The sequence below is a fragment of the Myxocyprinus asiaticus genome, chromosome 20 (assembly GCF_019703515.2).
Source record: "Myxocyprinus asiaticus isolate MX2 ecotype Aquarium Trade chromosome 20, UBuf_Myxa_2, whole genome shotgun sequence".
Lineage (NCBI taxonomy): Eukaryota > Metazoa > Chordata > Actinopteri > Cypriniformes > Catostomidae > Myxocyprinus > Myxocyprinus asiaticus.
Window position 1 is genome coordinate 19,569,779 of NC_059363.1, and position 21,706 is coordinate 19,591,484.

The 21,706-nt window shown below is 42.6% G+C and overlaps 1 long non-coding RNA gene across 1 annotated transcript in view; it reads right to left on the bottom strand.

Moving 5' to 3' along the window:
- Window positions 1-379: 379 nt before the first annotated feature.
- LOC127411179 (uncharacterized) overlaps window positions 380-21,706 on the bottom strand; it is a 29,036-nt gene continuing 7,709 nt past the window's right edge. The window contains exon 3 of the long non-coding RNA XR_007892230.1: window positions 380-469. This is a non-coding gene — a long non-coding RNA (uncharacterized LOC127411179). The remainder of the gene's footprint in view (window positions 470-21,706) is intronic.

Consider the following 21,706-nt stretch of genomic DNA (forward strand, 5'->3'; position numbering starts at 1 on the left):
GAATTGTACTACAAGAGTCGTTGATTTGATTCAGAGTTTTGTTTAATAACATCCAGTGTTATTAGTGAGTTAATTTACGTGTCCAGATATTGAAATTCATTTTGAATCATTTATATCTGAGGGGTGTTATATAAAGTGTTCGAAATTGTTAAGTCTTGAAGATTTATAAAGGTTGTAAAACAAATTCAGAGAACCTGTTATTTGTTTTATTATTTTATTTCATTATTTCATTTTATTGTAACAAACCTTTTCAGAAGAATTTCCAGTTTCCTAAAAAAAGAGAAAATAAATAAGTAATTGTTAAAAGTAATACAGTTGATAATTATTTGTGGATCTTACCTTGGAGTAGGGGTGTCTCACTTACACTATTAGGTTTAGGGGGGTGGGAACGTGAGCTTTGCATCACTTCTTATTCTTCGGGAAGCCGCCGTGTTGACACTTAATTGCCTGAAGCCCACACTTCTTATTCCTGCAGTATATTATACAATAGGTAAGCTAGAACATATACACACTTACTGTATATACTGAGACTCAAAGCACCAGGGGTGGGGACTAAGATACTGTCACTTCTAGGTCTTCCAGGGTAACATTGTAATATTCCCCTACTAGGCGGGACCTAAGTGCCCGTTACATGCACTACAACATTTTGAGGTAACATCTGGGCCCAGTGGCTGAGCAGTTACAAAAAACAGTCATCCACAGTCTTCTGAGCTCCTTGTTTACTTTTGAAGCTTTCTGTAGTCAAACATAAAAGGCAGACTTGAATAAAGCTTTACCTTTCATGACCCTTTGATACTAAATTCTGATACATTAGTTTCTAAGCATGGATCTCTCTCTCCCCGTCTGTGACATTAAAAGCCCCACATCTGCCGTGATGTGCTCTTCAGTCTCTGAACTTGGGCTTCTGATTTCTCCATCTTCTGTTACATTGAACTGTCAGATCACTTTCAGTAATTAACTTATTCAGTCTTACATTTCATTTACATACTAAAATATTAATCATGAAGTATTATGTTACTGTCAGTATTTCATCTATAGAACACATTGCCTCTCCAAACAAAGGAAAAGACTCCCATTTGCCTTTATGTAAAACAAAAACTCTCTTTGTTACACCATTTTAATTGACAAGTTTCTTTTGATATTGTTAATCTTTGTTAACCTATAGTATTTAATGGCTTAAAATGTTTCTCTCTCTCTCTCCCCGCTTTAGTTAGAGTGAAGGCATTGATGTCTAGCTATCTGACACATACTCCAGCAGGCTCAGGGGGGCATTCAACACAATGTGTTGGCAGAGCCTCACACACACACATTCTCACACACACTGTCACATTGCCTGCCCTGAAAGTTGCATCAGCACATTGTTGGCACGCAAGAGCCTGCAACAAAGCAGAAGTAAGACATTGTGATGTAGAATAAACCACCGTTGTCCCCTAAAAGTCAAAACTGTGAATCTGACCCTTCTTGTGAAGTGGTTCAGAAAAGGTAGCATCCCAGAAGAGACCACAGTCTCTCTCTCTCTCTCTCTCTCTCTCTCTCTCTTAAAATACTGGGGAAAGTGTATGTAATTCTGAGCACAAAAAAGCCAATAATTATCAATAAAAATGATTCAAATTAATGGCATGCAGTCACTTGTTTTTGATCCCAAAGAGAGTGGAAACCGTCCTGGTTACTTACGTAACCTCCGTTCCCTCATGGAGGGAACGAAACGTTGTGTCGATGTAGTGACACTGGGGTTCACTCTTGGGAGCCCGAGACACCTCTGGTCTTTGATAAAAGGCCAATGAAAATTGGCGAGTGGTATTTGTATACCACTCCCCCGGACATATACTGGTATAAAAGGAGCTGGTATGCAACCACTCATTCAGGTTTTGTGCTGAGGAGCCGAGACAAGGTCCCGGCCATTTCAGCGTGTAGTTCAGAGTTGTGGCAGGAGGGACACAAAGTCTCGTTCCCTCTATCAGGGAACGGAGGTTACGCAAGTAACCAGGACTTTCCCTATCTGTCACTCACTCAATGTTGTTTCGATGTAGTGACACTAGGGGTCCCTATACGAAATGCTGCAACTGTCTGAACTGTGTTACGTGAACTGGCGGTGTGTGACTGGCAGACCACTATGTGCCTCGTAGCCAGCGCACCAGGCCGACACGTAACCTCCCCCAACGCTGTTATGAGTGTCGAACGGCCCTTTGGGGACAAGTCAACTGCCCAAAAGGGGGGGGTCCCTCCCAAGGAGAAGACACCACGGAGACCACACCCCGCCCAGAGAGAGGGGGGGTATTTGAGTGGAAATACATCACATGGTCTTTCCGAGCTTTGTCGGAAGTATATCACGTGGAGAAGTCCCATGGTAGGTCCTACCCTATGGGGGAGGAGTTAGTACAAGCATGGTGACTGGGGCAGAGGGGACTCTTCCCAAGGAAGACGCAGTTTATCAAGAGGGAAACAAATTTGCAGAAGATATACATCGCTTGGGGTTACCTACGGGGAACCACCACATGCGGAGCACCTACCCCAGTACAGGGCTTAGTTAGCACGTGTACTGGGCTGGCAGCGATTTTCTCTGCAAACTCATCTGCCACAGGCTCGGAGGAAGTCATCCAGGGAACACAGTTTGTGAACGCTACTGAGAGTCAACAGCACACGTCTTCAGCTCAGGGGAGGTGAAAGGCGCAATGCGCAAGTGATACACCTGGATGGCTGTCCCAGACTTATCTGCTTTTGCGTGCCACTACACGGGACGAAACCGGTTCCACCCGGAGATTGTAGAACCTCACAAAGGTGTTGGGTGTTGCCCAGCACGCTGCTCTGCAAATGTCTGTTAGAGAGGCTCCACTGGTCAAGGCCCAGGAGGCCGCTACACCCCTGGTAGAATGGGCTCGTAGCCCTGCCGGGGCGGCATGTCCTGGGCGTGATATGCCATTGTTATGGCGTCAATGAGCCAGTGGGCGATCCTCTGCTTGGAGACAGCGCTTCCTTTCCGCTGTCCACTAAAGCAGACAAAGAATCTGCTCAGAGACTCTAAAGCTCTGCATGCGATCAAAATAGATGCATAAAGCAAGTACCGGACACAGCAACGTCAAAGCTGGGTCTGCCTCCTCCTGGGGTAGCGCTTGCAGGTTCACCACCTGGTCCCTAAAAGGGGTCGTGGGAACTTTGGGCACATAGCCCGGTCGGGGTCTCAGGATCACGTGAGAGTAGCCCGGACCGAACTCCAGGCACGTTTCGCTGACAGAGAACGCTTGCAGGTCTCCTACCCTCTTGATGGAAGTGAGTGCAGTCAGGAGGGCAGTCTTCAAAGAAAGTGCCTTAAGCTCAGCTGACTGCAAGGGCTCAAAAGGGGCTCTCTGTAGACCCTGAAGGACTACAGAGAGGCCCCATGAGGGAATGAGGTCTGAAGGGATTCAACCTCCTGGTGCCTCTCAGGAACCTGATGATCAGGTCGTGCTTCCCTAAGGACTTGCCATCCACTGTGTCGAGGTGTGCTGCTATAGCGGCTACATACACCTTCAAGGTGGAGGGGGACAGCCGCCCTTCCAACCTCTCCTGCAGGAAGGAAAGCACTGATCCAACTGCGCATCTCTGGGGGTCTTCGCGTCGGGAAGAACACCGCTTAGCGAACAGACGCCATTTAAAGGCATACAGGAGCCTTGTAGAGGGGGCCCTAGCCTGAGTGATCGTGTCTATCACCGTGGGTGCCCCGTCCCTGAGAAAGAAGGTCCTTCCTCAGGGGAATTCGCTGGGGGGGGGGCTGTCGCTAGGAGTGTGAGGTCAGAGAACCACGTCTGGGTGGGCCAGTAGGGTGCTACCAGGATGACCTGCTCCTCATCCTCCCTGACCTTGCACAGGGTCTGTGCAAGTAGGCTCACTGGGGGAAACGCATATTTGCGAAGTCCAGGGGGCCAGCTGTGTGCCAGTGTGTTTATACCGAGAGGTGCCTCGGTCAGGGCATACCAGAGCGGGCAGTGGATTCTTGGGAGGCGAACAGGTCTACCTGTGCCTGCCCGAATCGACTCCAAATCGATTCCGTGCCATGCTGTGTTGAGGTCGCCTGGGATGTGAGTGGCTCGCAGCGACTGGAGGTGCTGCTGACTCCAGAGGAGGAGACAGCGGGCGAGTTGTGACATACAGCGGGAGCACAGACCGCCTTGACGGTTGACATATGCTAACGTTGCCGTGTTGTCTGTCCGAACTAACTGCTTGCCCTGGATCAAGGCCGAAACCTCCGCAGGGTGAGCAGAATTGACAGAAACTCGAGGCAGTTGATGTGCCAACGCAGCCACGGGCCTGTCCATAAGCCGGCGGCTGCGTGCCCATTGCATACAGTGCCCCAGCCCATTTTGGAGGCGTGTTTCGTAACCACGACGCACCTGGAGACCTGCTCTAGGGGAGCGCCTGCCCGTAGAAACGTGAGGTCGGTCCAAGGGCTGAAGAGGCGGTGACAGATCGGCGTGATGGCCACGTGATGTGTCCCGCGGCTCCATGCCCATCTCGGGACTTGAGTCTGAAGCCAGTGCTGAAGCGGCCTCATATGCATCAACCCGAGTGGAGTGGCCACCGCTGAGGATGCCATATGCCCCAGGAGCCTCTGAAACAGTTTCAGTGGAACCGCTGTCTTCTGTCTGAACGCCATCAAACAGGTGCGTGCTCGTTCGTGAAGCGCGCTGTCAATGAGACTGAGTCCAACTCCAAGCCGAGAAAAGAGATGCTCTGAACCGGGAGGAGCTTGCTCTTTTCCCAGTTGACCCGAAGCCCTAGTCAGCTGTGGTGCGAGAGCACCAGGTCCCCGTGTGCACACAACACATCCCGAGAGTGAGCTGGGATTAGCCAAACATTGAGATAGTTGAGGATGCGAATGCCCACTTCCCTTAGCGGGGCAAGGGCTGCCTCTGCGACCTTCATGAAGACGCGAAGGGACAAGGACAGGCTGAAAGGGAGGACCTTGTACTGATACACCCGACCCTCGAATGCAAACTGCAGGAAGGGTCTGTGTCGAGGTAGAATCGAGACGTGGAAGTACGTGTCCTTCAGGTCTACCGCCGCGAAACAATCTTGATGCCAGACGCTCGCTAGAATGCGTTTTTGCATCATCTTGAACGGGAGTCTGTGTAAAGCCCAGTTCAGTACTCGCAGTTTCAAGACTGGCCGCAACCCACCGCCTTTTTCCGGTACAATGAAGTAGGGGCTGTAAAACCTCTTCTTCATCTCGGCCGGAGGGACAGGCTCTATCGCATCCTTAGGAGGGTAGCGATCTCCGCGCGCAAGGTAGCAGCGTTCTCACCCTTCACCAAGGTGAAGTGGATACCGCTGAACCTGGGAGGATGCCTGGCGAACTGAATAGCGTAGCCGAGTTGGACAGTCCGGATCAGCCATCGCGACGGATTGGAAAGTGCAAGCCACACATCCAAGCTCCAGGTGAGGGGGACCGAGGGGACAATCTCGTCGGACGTACTGGCGGGTGGGGCCTTGCGGCGGGGCGGATCCTGAGGTGCCACGCCATGTTGTGGCCGTGCTGAGTTCAGGGACATCGAAGCACCTACCTGGCTCCTTGTGACCACCCCCGGAACAGCCTGGGATGGGGAGGAAGAGGCCTGTTCTCGTGACCCGTGGAGACTGTCACATCGGGGTGGATTTGTGCCACAGCTGGGCGCGCAGGGGCAGGGAGACCGCAGCTGGGGCACCGAACCTGCAAAAATGAAATGGTGGATGGTGGTCGTGATGATGGCCATGCACACCGGGTATGTGACCCAGGGTCACATGAAGAAACTGCTCTTTTGATGAACTGTTGGGTACTGCAGCCACTTGGGCATGCGGCGAAATTAAATGAAAAGGCAACAAAAGATTCTCTTCCCCGCCCTCCAAGGCAGTGGGTTTCATCGTCCCTGGGTCGCCCGTCTCAGGGGCGCTTCGAAGCTAAAAGCATGTCCGTCATTTCTGCGTCAGCCCATGACTGGGTGACCGTACCCGAGGTGGGGAGCCCAGCTAAGGCTTCTGCGTCCGACTGGATGAGCCCACTCTCCGATGCTGCGCTCAAGACCTCATCAGCTTTGCGGGCTCCGAACAAGAGGTCGAACTCACCATGAGACGAGCCGGCGGACTCATCCGGAAGCCCGTTCGGGGCAGATGAGCGTGCTGGGGAATGGGAGGTCCGTGGGGGGATACCTGGCAGAGTTGGTCCCATTGGGGTCCCCAAATCGCCCCCAGTGCTAGCCACGCTGGCCTCATACCTGTAGGTAGAAGGACCGAAACGGGGAGCCTCTGGGCTGGGTTCTCGCAATGAGTACATGATCCATTCACGAATGCTGTCTCTGTGTGGGTCGCGTCCAGACACGAAAGACAGCGATCGTGACCATCTGAAGTTGAGAGATAACGACCGCAACCAGGAAGAACATACAAACAGAATGGCATCTTTAAAAAGACGTGTCTTTAAAAAGATGTTCCGTGTGTGCCGCTCTTTTAGAGAAATATACTCTTTTAGAAAAATATACTCTCTTATTTCTGCCGAAGCGCCCAGGGGCGTTCTCTGCAGTGCATCAGTGCAGAGGACGGAGAAGCCGCTGAAATGCGCCGTCAGATCCAGCAGAGGTGAATGAACAGTTAGCTCAGTAAACATCGACCGTTCGGCTCCAAAGAGAAAATCTGAATGAGTTTTTGCATACCAGCTCCTTTTACCGTATGTCCGGGGGAGTGGTATGCAAATACCACTCGCCAACTTTCATTGGCCTTTTATCAAAGACCAGAGGTGTCTTGGGCTCCCAAGAGTGACCCCTAGTGTCACTACATCGACACAACGTCGAGTGAGTGACAGATAGGGAACTAATGCCATGAGTAGGATGCATATATCCTGTATTATGTGTTTTAATTGCTCATGTCAGATATCTGTGAATCTTACCCTAATTTGCTTTAACATTTTTAAATCTATGTGATAATTATAGTTTGCTCCAAGCTAAGTCACTCTTAGATCAAGAGACAGAGATCACATTACTGTATTTTGACAATAAATGTCAGCTCCAATGACAGTGGGTATGAGTGAGAAGTGTGAGGCGGTTGCTCTCAGCTCCTCACCTTTGGCCATCTGCAGTGCCTTTCAGTGCTGTGACTGTTCTTGTATTCTCACAAAGCTTTTATAGGGCAGACTGCAGCTGTGGACGCTTGTCAAGACAAACACACTCCTCTAGCTTTAGTCTTTCAGACATGTAAGACCAATCCCCAACAAGCTTCTCAAGTCAAGTTGTAACTCTCTCAAGTTAACATAAAAAAAAATGCCTGAAAAAGAACAACATTTTTCCATATTTTCAAACTATTTCAGCTACACACATTACTAGCGGGTACATACACCAATCAGCCACAACATTAAAACCACCTGCTTAATATCGTGTAGGTCCCCCTCGTGCTGCCAAAACTGCGCCAACCTATTGTTCTCACCACAATTGTACTGAGCGGGTTATCTGAGTTACTGTAGACTTTGTCAGTTCGAACCAGTCTGGTCGTTCTCTGTTGACCTCTCTCATCAACAAGGCATTTCTGTCCACAGAACTGCCGCTCACTGGATGTTTTTTGTTTTTGGCACCATTCAGTGTAAATTCTAAAGACTGTTGTGCATAAAAATCCCAGGAGATTAGCAGTAACAGAAATACTCAAACCAGCACGTCTGGCGCCAACAATCATCCATGCGATTATCTAATCAGCCAATCGTGTGGCAGCAGTACATAAAATCATGCAGATATGGGTCAGGAGCTTCAGTTAATGTTCACATCAACCATCAGAATGGGGAAAAAAATGTGATCTCAATGATTTGGACCGTGGCATGATTGTTGGTCCCAGATGGGCTGGTTTGAGTATTTCTGTAACTGTTGATCTCCTGGGATTTTCACGCACAACAGTCTCTAGAATTTACTCAGAATGGTGCCAAAACAAAAAACATCCAGTGAGTAGCAGTTCTGTAGACGGAAATGCTTTGTTGATGAGAGAGGTCAACGGAGAATGGCCAGACTGATTCGAACTGACAAAGTCTACGGTAACTTAGATAACCGCTCTGTGCAACTGTGGTGAGAAGAATAGCATCTCAGAATGGTTGGCACTGTTTTGGCGGCACGAGGGGGACCTAAACTTTATTAGGCAAGTGGTTTTAATGTTGTGGCTGATCGGTGTAAAATCAAGCATACAGCCATGCAATCTCTTTAGACAAACACCATTTAGTGGAAAGCCTTCTCAAAAGAGTGGTAGTTGTTATACCAGCAAAGGGAGGACCAACTCTTGGTTTTGAAATTAAATGTTCAACTAGCACATATGGGTGGTGTTCAGGTGTCCACATACATTTGGTCATGTAGTATAAGAGAAGGCCCATTTTTACCCTTAATATTATTATTATTTTTTTATTTTATTTTTTTATTTGAGCTGAAGTGTAAGTGATTAGGCCTGCTGAACTAAAAGTTCAGATTCAGAGATAAAACCCTGCTTTACCGCTGAGTCACAAATCTCCTCATTTTAACGTGGGTTGTACTAGTGTTTTTCCAGTGGATGGAAACCTCAGTTTCTGATGGTGTTCAGTAATACACAAAATCATCTCTAAGTTGGGAGCCTGATAAAACTGGGGGTACAGTTCTGTGCTCTGTAGACCTTGTCAGAGTAATTGGTTTCTTTGTGCAGGGTGAATGCTCTTTAAATGTTGCCCAGCATTAAGAAGCCTCCTTCTTTTGTAACATGAAGCTAACAAAGCTGCAGTGGATGTTTCCTAAATAAAGAAGGAAAACAGCTTCAAGATTTTTATTGTGCAATAAAAAACAATTATACATACTGTACACACATGGCAATATACTTATTAGAATGCTCATGAAATAATTCCAGTGATTGACGCATCACCCCAAAAATGCAGTTACTTGTGCCTGCCTTTATTACCTTTATTCAAAACAAAAACAAAACAAAAAAACAGTAAGAACTGCAGTTTCGCTTGGTTTTGTAGTTATTGCAATTTTCATACTCCATTCTTCCTGAATCTGAGCATAGTTAAGCCAAACATGTCAGAGTCTAAGAAACCAGGTCATATCTCAATTTTGACTAAATGTGTAGTTACCGCATTTTGCCTTTGCAGTACATATGGTATTTTCTGTCTTGTCTTGTGCAGAGTCCCTGAAGTGTCACTGCTGTATTTTGTGGCTCTGAAACCATTTTTAATTACTGCCATTGTCTAAACAATTATTAAACACATAAGAATGTCCTTTTTTAATTTTCTTTTCCTCTCTTGTGATTCTAAATAAAGAAGCAATGTGACAGGCTAATGTACCTAAAAAAAAGACTATGCCTGACATAGAAAATTGAGACAAATTATAAGTTTCAAGAATGCCGTTTCTCATAATAACCAGCACCACCTCCAAGAATTCCCACTTTCTAAGCTGATTTCCATGGTAATAAATGGCACAAACTGTGATTGGTTGGTAGAGGGTGACACTTGAGCGTGTCCTTGAGGACTGAACTGCATAGTGGGACTTTCAGAGGCTGAGGTAATTGATAGAAATGATGCCTCAATAAGCAGTTAATGATGTAATACTGGTGTGTTTAGCCCCCCAGAGGGAAGGAGGGCGATGGAGAGCACACCTGCTAATCTGCTGAAAGACAGATAGCTGCTCTTCATAGAAGAGATTAGACAAAGACATGCCAGGTATTTTGGAGTTAATTTTCCATGAATTCTAGCATAGTTCAACTGAAAATAAACATTTGTCATTATTTTCTCACCCTCATGTCATTTCAAACGTATATGTTTTTTATTTTTTTTTTATTTTAAGAATCGTTACGCAGCTTTTGCCATACAACAGCAATTAATTTTGAACACGGGGCTGTCAAGCTCCAAAAAAAGGACACCATAAAAGCACCATAAAAGTAGTCCATACAACTCATGCACTATATTTCAAGTGTTCTGAAACCATACAATAGCTTTGGGTGAGGATCAACAAGTTGTTATTCACTGATAATCTTCACCTCTGCCAAAGCTTGTGTCTAGCCCGCATTCAGTGATGGCACAAATACATAAAAATGTATTTAAAATAAAATTAAAAATTACCAGATACTGTGTGCATTGACATGCACAGACCTTAGCAGGGGAAGGGAAGAGGTAGGTGAAATAAAAACAAAAGTTTCTATGTAGTTGTACACCAAAATGTTCTTTGCTAAAGAATTGGTCCTGATAGATTCCAGCCTAATAGTGACACTTCATTGAATGGCCAATTTTACATGTATTTTGTGTATTTTCAAGATACTGTATTTTATTTTGATATTTTTTTCCCCCCACAGTCACTGACGTGCACAGAAAGTGGGCTACAGGGGCGCAAGCCCCTGCCACTTTCGTTCACAAATCTAAAGTTGCCCTTAACAAATGTAAAGGTGCCCTTTTAAGTGGAGGTGCCTTTAAGAGTGCAAAGATTTAAGCAGATACTGACGGCAGATTTCACACACTGTCCATGCCCTTTCGCCCCTGCCCTTGTCTATTAGGATATAAAAAATTACAAAAATGTTTTTTCAGACATCTTTTTTATAGTGCTCTTTTATTCCTTCATATTAACTGAAGGCAAATCTGAATGTTGTTCCATTTTAGCTTGCTAGCTAGCAATCTAGCTAACGATAGCTAGTGAACTTGCTAACGATAGTTAGACTAGCTTGCTAGCTGGCTGCTGACTAGTTTTGATTTCCTCACTGTTGACATGCATTGCATTGGCTGGCGAGAAGTATACCTTAATATTTTAATGGAAATTAAATAACAGTTGCCAGCAATTATTATGTTTTTAGCAACAAGTAGAATCGACCATCACATCCTCACCTTATCTATTCCATATTTCCTTGCAGGAACGCAGAAAATTCGCTCACCCAGTGCTAGATGGAGTCATTCGCTATGACATCTGCAGCTCACGTTGGGGTTGGGGGGCATGCCTGAACTAGTTGATACAGGAAATCAGCAGCCTAATAAAGAGGTTGACTGGCACAAAGTATTTTATATATTTTGAAAATACACTAATACCAAACTTAAATATATTTAGATACAAATGACAAAATATTTTTTTTCAAAGACTTTAAAATACAAAGTATAAAATAGTATTTTGTATTTAAAATACATGTATCTGAAATACTGCCCATCCCTGCCCACATTCATGTCTGGATTAAAAAATGGCTGTGTAAAAGATTCCTAAAAAACAAATTATTTTTTTTTGTTCCATGGAAAAAAAATAACAACATACAAGATTGGAACGACATAAGGGTGAGCAAAAAATGACAGACTTTTCATTTTTGGGTGAACTGTTCCATTAAGACAAAGTATTATTTTAAAAAAATGACCATTTTTAATTAGTCACAGTCCAGTAAGTGATGTGCTCAGAGCACTGCATCTTCAACAAATCCAGCTAAGAGCACTTCCTGTGAATTTTTAATAACTGCAAGTATCAAGGTCACCCTCTAGTTGTCCCTGCACTTGACCCTTTCTCTCTCCTTGTCTGAAGACTCAAATGTATCCTCCTTTATTCCTTTTCCTTTGTTATATAGCTGATCTATAAGGCCAGACACGTAAAAGCACTTACAGTAGTGCACAATGACTGCTGTCATTGATTTAGTTGACAGGAAGAATGAATAATGGGGAAGGAGGTTAAGGATTGTTTTTTTTATTTTATTTATTATTTATTTTTTTTTTACTTTAAATATTTTTTATGAATATGAACATTTTAAAAAAGTAAAATCGCATGCAGCTGTGAAAGTCTTTTAAAGTAAAGCGCTAATCAGACTGGAGCTAGACATTTCATGTATTGTCTGTATATGTAATAGCAACTAATTTTAAATGTCTATCTGTATAATTGCCACAGGTATTGCCATAATTGTCACTGTAACTGTATTAGCACTGTAATAACACCCATAACAGTGATGTAGACAATATCAAGTGAGCTGCCAATTAAGGCAACATTTTAAGCCATCAAAGGCATCCTTTTGATGTAGAGGCTGTTGCAAATAGTAAGCCTTAGAAGGCAGCTGCTATTCCGCTTGGTTTTGGAATAGACCCATAGTTAGTAATGTGCAGCAACAAAATAAATCTTGCATCATGCGTCTTGGACCAAATAGTTTTAGATTCACCAGTAAAGGAAATTAATATTGACCACCTAATCAATGAAAAAATTCTGTCCACTCTGAAATCATTCAGAACACCAGAAAGAGAAAATTGCTCATGCTGGTTTGACTTACACTTTTCATTTCTGGACTATATTACTTTAATTCAGATCGTGAATAAATAGAACTGCAATCTCTATGGTAACACTCTGAATCCTGCCCCTCAAATTGATTATTGTATCTCCATTGTGAAATCTGACTACATACATTTGTGCAAAACCTCCATGGAACCACACACAGCTACTCCATTTCATAACACACATATTTGTCCTGGAAATCTCTCTGGATCTTTCAAGCACAGAGAGGTTGTAAAATAGACAGTTTTCAAGGCATACACGGCACATCATTGTGGGACTATTATCAAAACAGGGTTATAGAAGAGAATACTTGGCTGTCTCCCTCCAGCAAAGTCCAAACAGCTGAAAGTGTCTTTGTGAATGTGTGTGCTTCTGTCTGGACACTTCACATTAGATTACTGAGTATTTGTTTTTCCCTGTACTGTAAAGGACATTTTTTTATACAGGAAAGGACAAGGAAGTCATAAAATAGATCTACTGCTCTGCACTCTAGTGCTGTTTGCCATTTACCATAAAAAGTTGTTTGTACAAATCTTCCATGGACAAAAATAAATAAATAAATAGAAAATTAAAAAATCTGATTTAAAATCCCAAGATAGAAATTAATTGCATGTTAGACAATAGCGTTTGTAGAAATGGGCCTCCAATTTCAGTGTTTGCTGTGTATATGTGTGCTGCGAGAGAAAGGGACAGAACTGTTTGAAGAAAATCACATAACAGACAGAAAGTGATTTCAGAAATGTATTGGACATTGATACATAATGATACAGTCATTTCAAATGTATCAGTGCTCCCTGTTTTCCACAAATTACAGGTTACCGTGCCAACCATAATTGCAGAAACGGAATCATTGGACACCCAGGAAATAGTTGTATCTTTATACATACAAGGACAGAATCACCAAACCAGGGTGTGGGAGATTTATTTTATTTATATATTGTTTTTGTTTGAGGAGGGTTTTTGTGCAGCACATGTAACGGCCTCTCAGCATGTGAGAGTTACTTCGAAAGGTTAGACTTTTAGTAGACAAAGCTGGTCCAATAGGCAACAGACTTTATAATGTCATTTGATTATTGTGATTGCTCAGAAAGTCATGTTTTTGATCAAAATTTATTCTGATGATTTTTAAACACAGAAGTTAGCAGAGTAATGCACTAATAAGCAGACTGTAATGAAATCACAAACTTCATTGCTACACTTTATGCAGTTTGTCTTCTCTCTCACACACAGAAAATGCACAGCTATTGTTCAGCTTTCTTAAAGAACATGTCTGTGACAAACTAAATCTCTATCAAAAGACATAAACATAAGCTGAGCTGAACTGAACTGAATGATCACTTTCGACCTGCTCCCTCTAATTCTGCCTGTTGATTCTCACTCTTTCATTGTCACAGTAGCATAGCAAGGGCATTGCAATATATAGAAGACTATTAAGGAGATGAATGCTTGTTACATGTTAGATTTCAAGTTACATGTTAGATTTTAAACAAACCCATGAATGGAGTCATGTACCCTTTTTTTTCTGAGGGGGTACCAATGGCAATCTGGGCTCACTTGGTGCCCTGGAGAGATAAAAAAAAAAAAAAAAAAAATGACCAAAGTAAAACTTTGTATAAGTTTAAAACGGGATAGTCTAGTAATACAGTTTTTATTAAATTCAACTGGACTGATCACATTTTGACAAATTAATGCTTGATTTCAACAGCATTTTAGACATTTATTTATTTTTTTAATTGCATACTTCATTCGTCCGTGCTTGTTTACGTCATGTCCATAAATAAAGAGTATATGTGTGGTGATAGGTTTGGTAGTAGTTTGAAGCTGAAAGCTTGTAGCCACAAAAAAATGAGCAACATTAACCATGGATTGTTCCAAAAGGCAACCCTCTGGGGAATCACCCGCAAAAAGTAAAAGCAAGAGAGCCCAAAATAAAACCCCATTCAACATCGGCTTGACTTTTCAGAGGTGGCGACAATTCTGAGACCTGAAAGGATTTAAAACTGACCCAGAGATGGCTTTTACTTGCTTGACAGGTAAGATATTTTATTGGACCAATAGTTAGCCAATAAGCTCTCTTAGCGTGCTAGTTCGATAGATAATGTTAGCCACTCTAATGGGGCATTTTATTATGGATTGTAATACTGCAGTGCTTGATTTAATTTTCGAGGAAGGACAGTAGAAAATTTAAACTTTATGCTGGTAACAATGGCAATCTCTAAACCAGTTACTACCTTAGTCTATTTGCCTGCTAAGTTATAATAGTTTCCTCCATTTGACTTTATCTGATATGACTAGCAATCATTGTCTTATGTCAGCATTGCCTAACTTTTGTAACGTTATTTATTTTGAAACAATTGTTTTCATTAAGTCAAAACAACAGCAAAAGATATGCTGCTTACCTGCTCATAAGATGTATTTTTTGGGTATCCATCTTTTTCTTTCTTTATTTCGTTATTTATTTATTTTATTTTTTGAGGGGAGGGGGCGAGATTTGATATTGTTAGTGACATTCGCTCTGATAAGTTGATCACCTGTAACCATGGTTACACCGGTACTCCTAAAACCATCAGATTAATCTGAGAAGAGCAGAGCCGATGCCCAGCTCACGTAATTACCAAAACAATGTTCCTCCGAAAGTAACTTGCAGTTCTATGCTCCAACCGTTAGAGGGACAAAAGTTACTTAGTGTAGCTTTAAAGGAATAGTTCACCCAAAAATGAAAATTTGCTGATAATTTACTCACCCTCAGGCCATCCAAGATGTATTGATTGATTGCTTTTTTAGTCAAGATGTAAAAAAAATTGTATAAGGATAGATCATACAACATTTCAAAACTGTCGAGGATAATATACACAAAAAAGCCAAAGGCTTATTTCCATTGTGGTCCTCTATGTTTCCAAAATGGAAGAAACAGATCATTTATGGAGAGAAATCACCCTCAAGTTCAGCATCTCACACTAAATCACCTTTAAATTAATGAAAAAAAATAAATAAATAAATAAATAAAATAAAATTAACTTCCTTTCTAAAAATAATTGTAACTTTTATCTGCTTTATACAACAAGGTAAATCATTCCAGGCTATAGAACTAGTATATAAAAAATAATTCTTCCCCATTAAATTCTTAAATCTACAAGGATAAATATCAGTGCTTCTCCCCCTTGTAGAATGAATATGCACATCTCTCACAAGTACATAATACTCTGTCAGGTACCTTGGAGCACCTTTCTTTATTATTTTAAACGCCAACACCAGTTTAACAAAAGTTACCCTTTTTTCAACTTTTATAAAACTAAGTTCCCTAAAATGATCATCGTTCAGATGCAACTGTGGATGTACTTTCAATATAACCCTGCATAACTTATTTTGAGCAGTCTGCACTTTATTTTTGGTTCGTTTTATACTACCACTAAACCAAAATGTTGCAGCATAATCATAGTGTGACTGCACTAATGCTCCAGCTAACATTTTCAATGTTTGAGTATCTAAAAAAGCCACATGTCTTACTAAAAATGTTATCCTATTACATATTTTTGAATTAACTAAAACAGCCCCATATTTTCTCCTGTCAATGTATTATCTAATACACATTCCAGGTACTTAACTTCTTGTTTAGGTGTAATGATCATATCTCCAACTTTTACCTCTAATCTGGAGTTTTTATTCAATTTAGCAGCCGAACCAAATAATATAGCTTCAGTTTTCCCCAAGTGTAAAGAAAGTTTATTATGAATAAACCATTTGGAGACCCTTTCAATCTCTCTCCTTAACTCAGTTTCAACATTTTCTTTCCTCTCATGAGAAACAATTATTGCTGCATCATCTGCATATAAAAAAATTCGTTAGACCATTTTTAAATCATTAATATACAATAAAAAAAAGAATGGACCTAAAACACTCCCATGCGGAACTCCACATGAAATGGGCAAACAATCAGAAAACATCCCATTTAAATCCACTATTTGACACCTATATACGAGGTAAGATTTGATCCATTCACAGGCCTTATCACTAAACCCCATTGCTTTTACTTTTTGAAGCAGAATACTGTGATCAATTGTATCAAATGCCTTTTGCAAATCAAGCAACACCAACCCGCTTAATTTGCCTTTATCCATTTCTTTTCTTATATGATCTGTTCAAAACAATATTATTGTCTCTGTAGAGTGCATCATCCTAAAACCGTACTTGGTGGAGGAGGAGTCAGGAAGCGTGTCATTGTTTACATTGTTTTTATTTTTTTTATTATTATTTGGAAATGTTTTTATTTATTTATTTATTTATTTATTTATTTTATATTGTTTTTAAATTGTTTTGGACTGTTTTGGTTTGTGAACGGCACAAGTTTCTCTTGTAAACAATGACGCACTTCCTGAATCCTCCTCCATGTGACGCACGACCTTACCAGCTTACATCATCCCTCTCATGCGCGCACATCACAGAGATGTATGGAAGCAAATATTTGTAGTTAAAAAGTATATAAGCTGCGGGCATAGGTGCACCGCGAGTGCCTTATCCACCAGGGGAATCACCGTATAGCCCCTGGCCGCCCCACCATCGAGGGTAGTGAGAGCGGGGGAACTGCGGAATCGGGGCCGGGCAGTAAAAGGTGCCTCCCACGATTTCGTAAGCTCCTCGTGCACTTCCGGGAAGAATGGCACTGGAGCGGGGCGTGGCTGCTTTGAGCGGCGCCGCGAGCCCAGGAACCAATCATCAAGCCGCGAGGGTTCAGGGCAGAGCGGAGGGTTCCACTCTAACCCGACGCTCGCGGCCGCCCGGGAAAGCATGTCCGCCATTTTGGCATCGGCCTGTGACTGTGCAATCGTCCCCGAGGGGGGAAGCCCAGCTGAGGCTTCTGCGTCTGACTGGATAAGCCCGCTCTCCGATGCTGAGCTCGAGAGCTCATCATCTTCGCGGGCTCCGAACAACAAGCCAGACTCGCTGTAAGACGAGCCGGCGAACTCATCCGGAAGCCCGATTGGGGCAGACGAGCGTGCTGGGGAATGGGAGGTCCACGGGGGGATACCTGGCGGAGACGATCCCATTGGGGTCCCCAAATCGCCCCCAGTGCTTGCCGCGCTGGCCTCATACCCGTAGGTAGAAGGACCGAGGCGGGGAGCCGCTGGGGTGGCTTGCTTTCTTACGAAACATTGCCACAACATTGCCATGGTCATGTTCTCGCAATGAGAACATGAACCATCCACAAACGCTGCCTCCGTGTGGGTCGCGCCCAGACATGAATGACAGCGATCATGACCATCCGAAGTTGAGAGATAACGACCGCAACCATGAATAACACACAATCGAAAAGGCATCTTTAAAAAGACGTTCTGTGTGTGCCGCTCTTTTAGAGAAATGTATACTCTTTTAGAGGAAAAAAGCTCTTTCAGAAAATATACTCTCTTGTTTTCTGCCGAAGCACCCAGGGGCATTCTCTGCAGTGCACTAGTGCAGAGGAGGGAGAAGCCGCTGAAATGCGCCATCAGATCCAGCAGAGGTGAATGAACAGTAGAATTCAGCTCAATGAGCATGACCATTCGGCTCCGAAGAGAAAATCTGAATGAGTGGTTGCATACCAGCAACTTTTATACCCGTATGTCCGGGGGAGTGGCATGCAAATACCACTCGCCAATTTTTATTGGCCTTTTATCAAAGACCAGAGGTGTCTCGGGCTCCCAAGAGTGACCCCTAGTGTCACTACATCGACACAACATTGAGTGAGTGACAGATAGGGAACCTAAAAGTCTTAAATTCTGTTTTGATGAAGAAAGAAACTCAGAAACATTTTGGATGGCCTGAGGGTGGGTAAATTATCAGCAAATTTTCATTTTTGGGTGAACTATTCCTTTAAGTGGGCATGATGCTTTTAGTGACCATGCATATTTAGATTTTGATGGGCACAAAGAGTCATGATATTCATATATTTGTGTGTGTATATATATAAGTGTATTTTATCCACTATTCATCTCTGTACACAGGCGAGTACACATGCCTACTGGTACATCACCGTAAACATATCACATTCAGAAGTCACAAGTGTTTTTGTTGGGGGGGTTCATCTCTGATTTGGTCACAATATTACAAAACATCTGTGTTGATCACGACAGTATGAAAAAAAAGCAAGAACTGCTTTTATCTGTTTAACTTAACATTAGCGCATATATCTAAACCTTTTACATTGTAGACTGGTCGTGTGGATACACTCTGTGCTTTATAATTTATGATATGTTGTTTATTGTCTAACATTAGTATATACACATTAAAAACATAATATACTGTATATTGTATTTACATTGTAGTGTTTTTTATTATTTTTTATGACTCTGTAATGTCACGTGTCAGCTTGAGCTCATGGCTGGACCTGCACCATGGTCCTCCAGCTGTAAGTCCAACGCTCTATCAGGTGAGCTACTGTGCAAGCTATATGTGATGGAATAAGTTTATATATGTAGGTGGGTCTGTAATACAAGTGTTAAAATGTATCGTTTTTTCAAAAGATGCGTTAAAAAAAGATGCGAGTAAAAGTGTGTTGTTATCATAGCTGTTATGTGTATTCTGTTGATTCATGTCTTTTATTTTGAAAAGTTTAGTTCCTGTTCCCTTGTCATGTGATTTTCATGTTTTCCCTCCATGTTCATGTGTCATGTTTTCATTGGTTTATTGTTTAATTATCTTGTTATCAGTTCTGTTTGTTCATTGGTTTATGTTACCCCATTTCCATGTATTTAAGCCTCATGTTTTCCATTGTGTCTTTGTCAAGTATTGAATGTGAATGTATGTGGATGTGTTTTGTTCTAGCCAAGTCAAGCCATGTTATGTTTATGTCAAGTCAAGTTTTAAGTCTAGTCATAGTCAAGTTCATGTTCATGTTTATGTTTTATGTTTCACATTTGGCCACGACATGGCCGCCGCCGAGCCAGAGTTCCACGACATGACAGCCGCCAAACCAGAGTTCCTAGTCATGGTCGCTGAGCTAGCGCGATCTTTTGCTCCATGCCACGTCACAGCAACGCCTCAGCCTGCTCCATGCCATGTCACAGCAACGCCTCAGCCTGCTCCATGCCACGTCACAGCCACACCTGAGCAGTTGGACCTGGAGATGGTTCCCACCCTTATACCCACTCTTAGTTCTCCTGAGCAGGCAAGGGGAACTTTCGGCCCTCCGACTCCGCCTGGACCCTCCAAGCCCTGGAATTCACCTTGGCCTGTCAGTCCCTCGACATTGCCTCAGCTCTGCGTTCCCTCGGCTCTACTGCGGTCCTTCAGCCTGTCGGCTTTGCTGGGGTCCCTCATCCCTCCGGCTCCTCCTTGGTCTGTCGGTCACCTGGCTCTGCTTTGGCTCTCCAATCCTCCTGCCATCGGCTCCACCCTGGCCCTTCAAGTCTTCGGCTACTCTCCGGGCACCAAGTTCCATGGCTCCGCCCTTTGAGCCTCTCACGGCTCCGCCTTCCATGGCTTCGCCCCTCGAGCCTCTCATGGCTCCACCCCCCACGGACTTTGCCCTGGTCCCATGCCCCTCGCCCTTTCTCGCCACGCCCCACGCCTCAAGAAACACCCCCCCCCCACCCCCCAGCTCCCTACAGAACTTTGAATTTATGTCATGTTTTACATGTTTTGTTTATGTGTTGGGGCGTCAGGAGCCGCCCCTTAGTGGGGGGGATATGTCATGTATATTCTGTTGATTTCATGTCTTTTATTTTGAAAAGTTTAGTTTCTGTTCCCTTGTCATGTGATTTCATGTTTTCCCTCCATGTTCATGTGTCATGTTTTCATTGGTTTATTGTTTAATTATCTTGTTATCAGTTCTGTTTGTTCATTGGTTTATGTTCCCCCATGTCCATTTATTTAAGCCTCATGTTTTCCATTGTGTCTTTGTCAAGTATTGAATGTGAATGTATGTGGATGTGTTTTGTTCTAGCCAAGTCAAGCCATGTTATGTTTATGTCAAGTTTTAAGTTAGGGTTATTGGTTATCACGTTTGTAAATACACTGCACTTGGGTTCTTCATCTTCACGTCTTCATCATCATCATTGCCATTGCCAGCACTGCCAGCATCGTTACAATATCAGGGTCTGAGTAATAGAGAGATAATAAGTATTTATCAGTCATTAAAGTCATGATTTGAGTGAAAGTGAATCAAAAGTTGTTGTAGCACCTTTAGTCTTCATTTCACCTGGAAACTGCAGGGAATTGTACCTGGAGAGATGTATAACAAGTTTTGCCAAAATTTATATAGAGTCATGTTTTCACTATGAGACCAGGTTGTTTTTATTACAATATGCAAATGAGCAAAAACCAACAAGTGTTTCATCCCTGATCACCCCCTTATCCGCTGCTTGACTTTGGCTAAATGAAGCAGTGTCACTTGAAATATTTAATGGATTAACAGAATTCAAGTTCTGGCTCTGATAAGTAAACAGCAGTATCACTTTTTCGAGATTAATAAAAACTGTAGAAATGAAAGTTTTGCCTACTTTTGTCCCATCCCAACACAGCACACTGAAGGTAGATGTAATTTTGGTCACAAACATGGCAGAGCGGGCATACGGTGATGTCACATGAAACGGGTCAATAGAAAAACTATGGCAGATGGAGACTGTGTGTTTATGTTTATGTTTTCAAAGAAGTCAGCTGAGTGAGTTTGACAAATTAGTAACAGAGTAAGCAGACCACTTTACTTTTCTTAATGAACCTGATAAATACTCTTGTGTTTGGGGTCAGCTTTTTTAAAGTTATCATCTGGTCTTTATATCGCCTGTCAAAGTCTCTAGCTCTTAGAAAGCTCTTTGAAACACTCAGAGATCTGATTGCTTATTAAGGACATAGTTATACTTGAAATTATTTTTTTCTGACAGGGGAATTTGGTCAAAGTAAGATCAAAGAACAAAAATGTACAACAACTCATAAAATGAAATCCTTCTATGGTCATCACCACAAAAGGGGAATTTTATTTTCAAAGAGAAACCTCCCAGAGACTAAAACATAATTACTCAATTAATCATGTACATTCTCTGTGCCACCCATTGTAGAGCGATTATAGTAAGCTGCACTAATTAGAGGAACTCTGTGATGTTGGATCAAACAGTATGCAGGCAAATTCATGAACTAAATGTTTCCAATGTTTCCAAAACATTTAAGCCACAATTTTCATAGGTGCTGTAAAAAACTAGTCCAGCTCAACTGACTAAAAAGATTATGCATGTTGTGTAGCAATACTCCTGTTATCAAGTATTTATTGTCTTTAATGAGAAGTCATCTATCTCACCTTTTTAATTTAGAAGTTGACAGTATAACTAGTCAGCCACATCTTTCACCTGACACATTTCACCTGCGTCATACCAACTTGTTATAGTTTACTTTTAATAAACAATGAACTTTCATATTTAAAGAAATGGGGGTTATCAGGCAGTAAAATATTATTATTTGCAGCCAAGCATGTGTTTTTATAATTAAACTTTATAATAAAGACCAACTCCTGTTAAATGAGGCTTTGG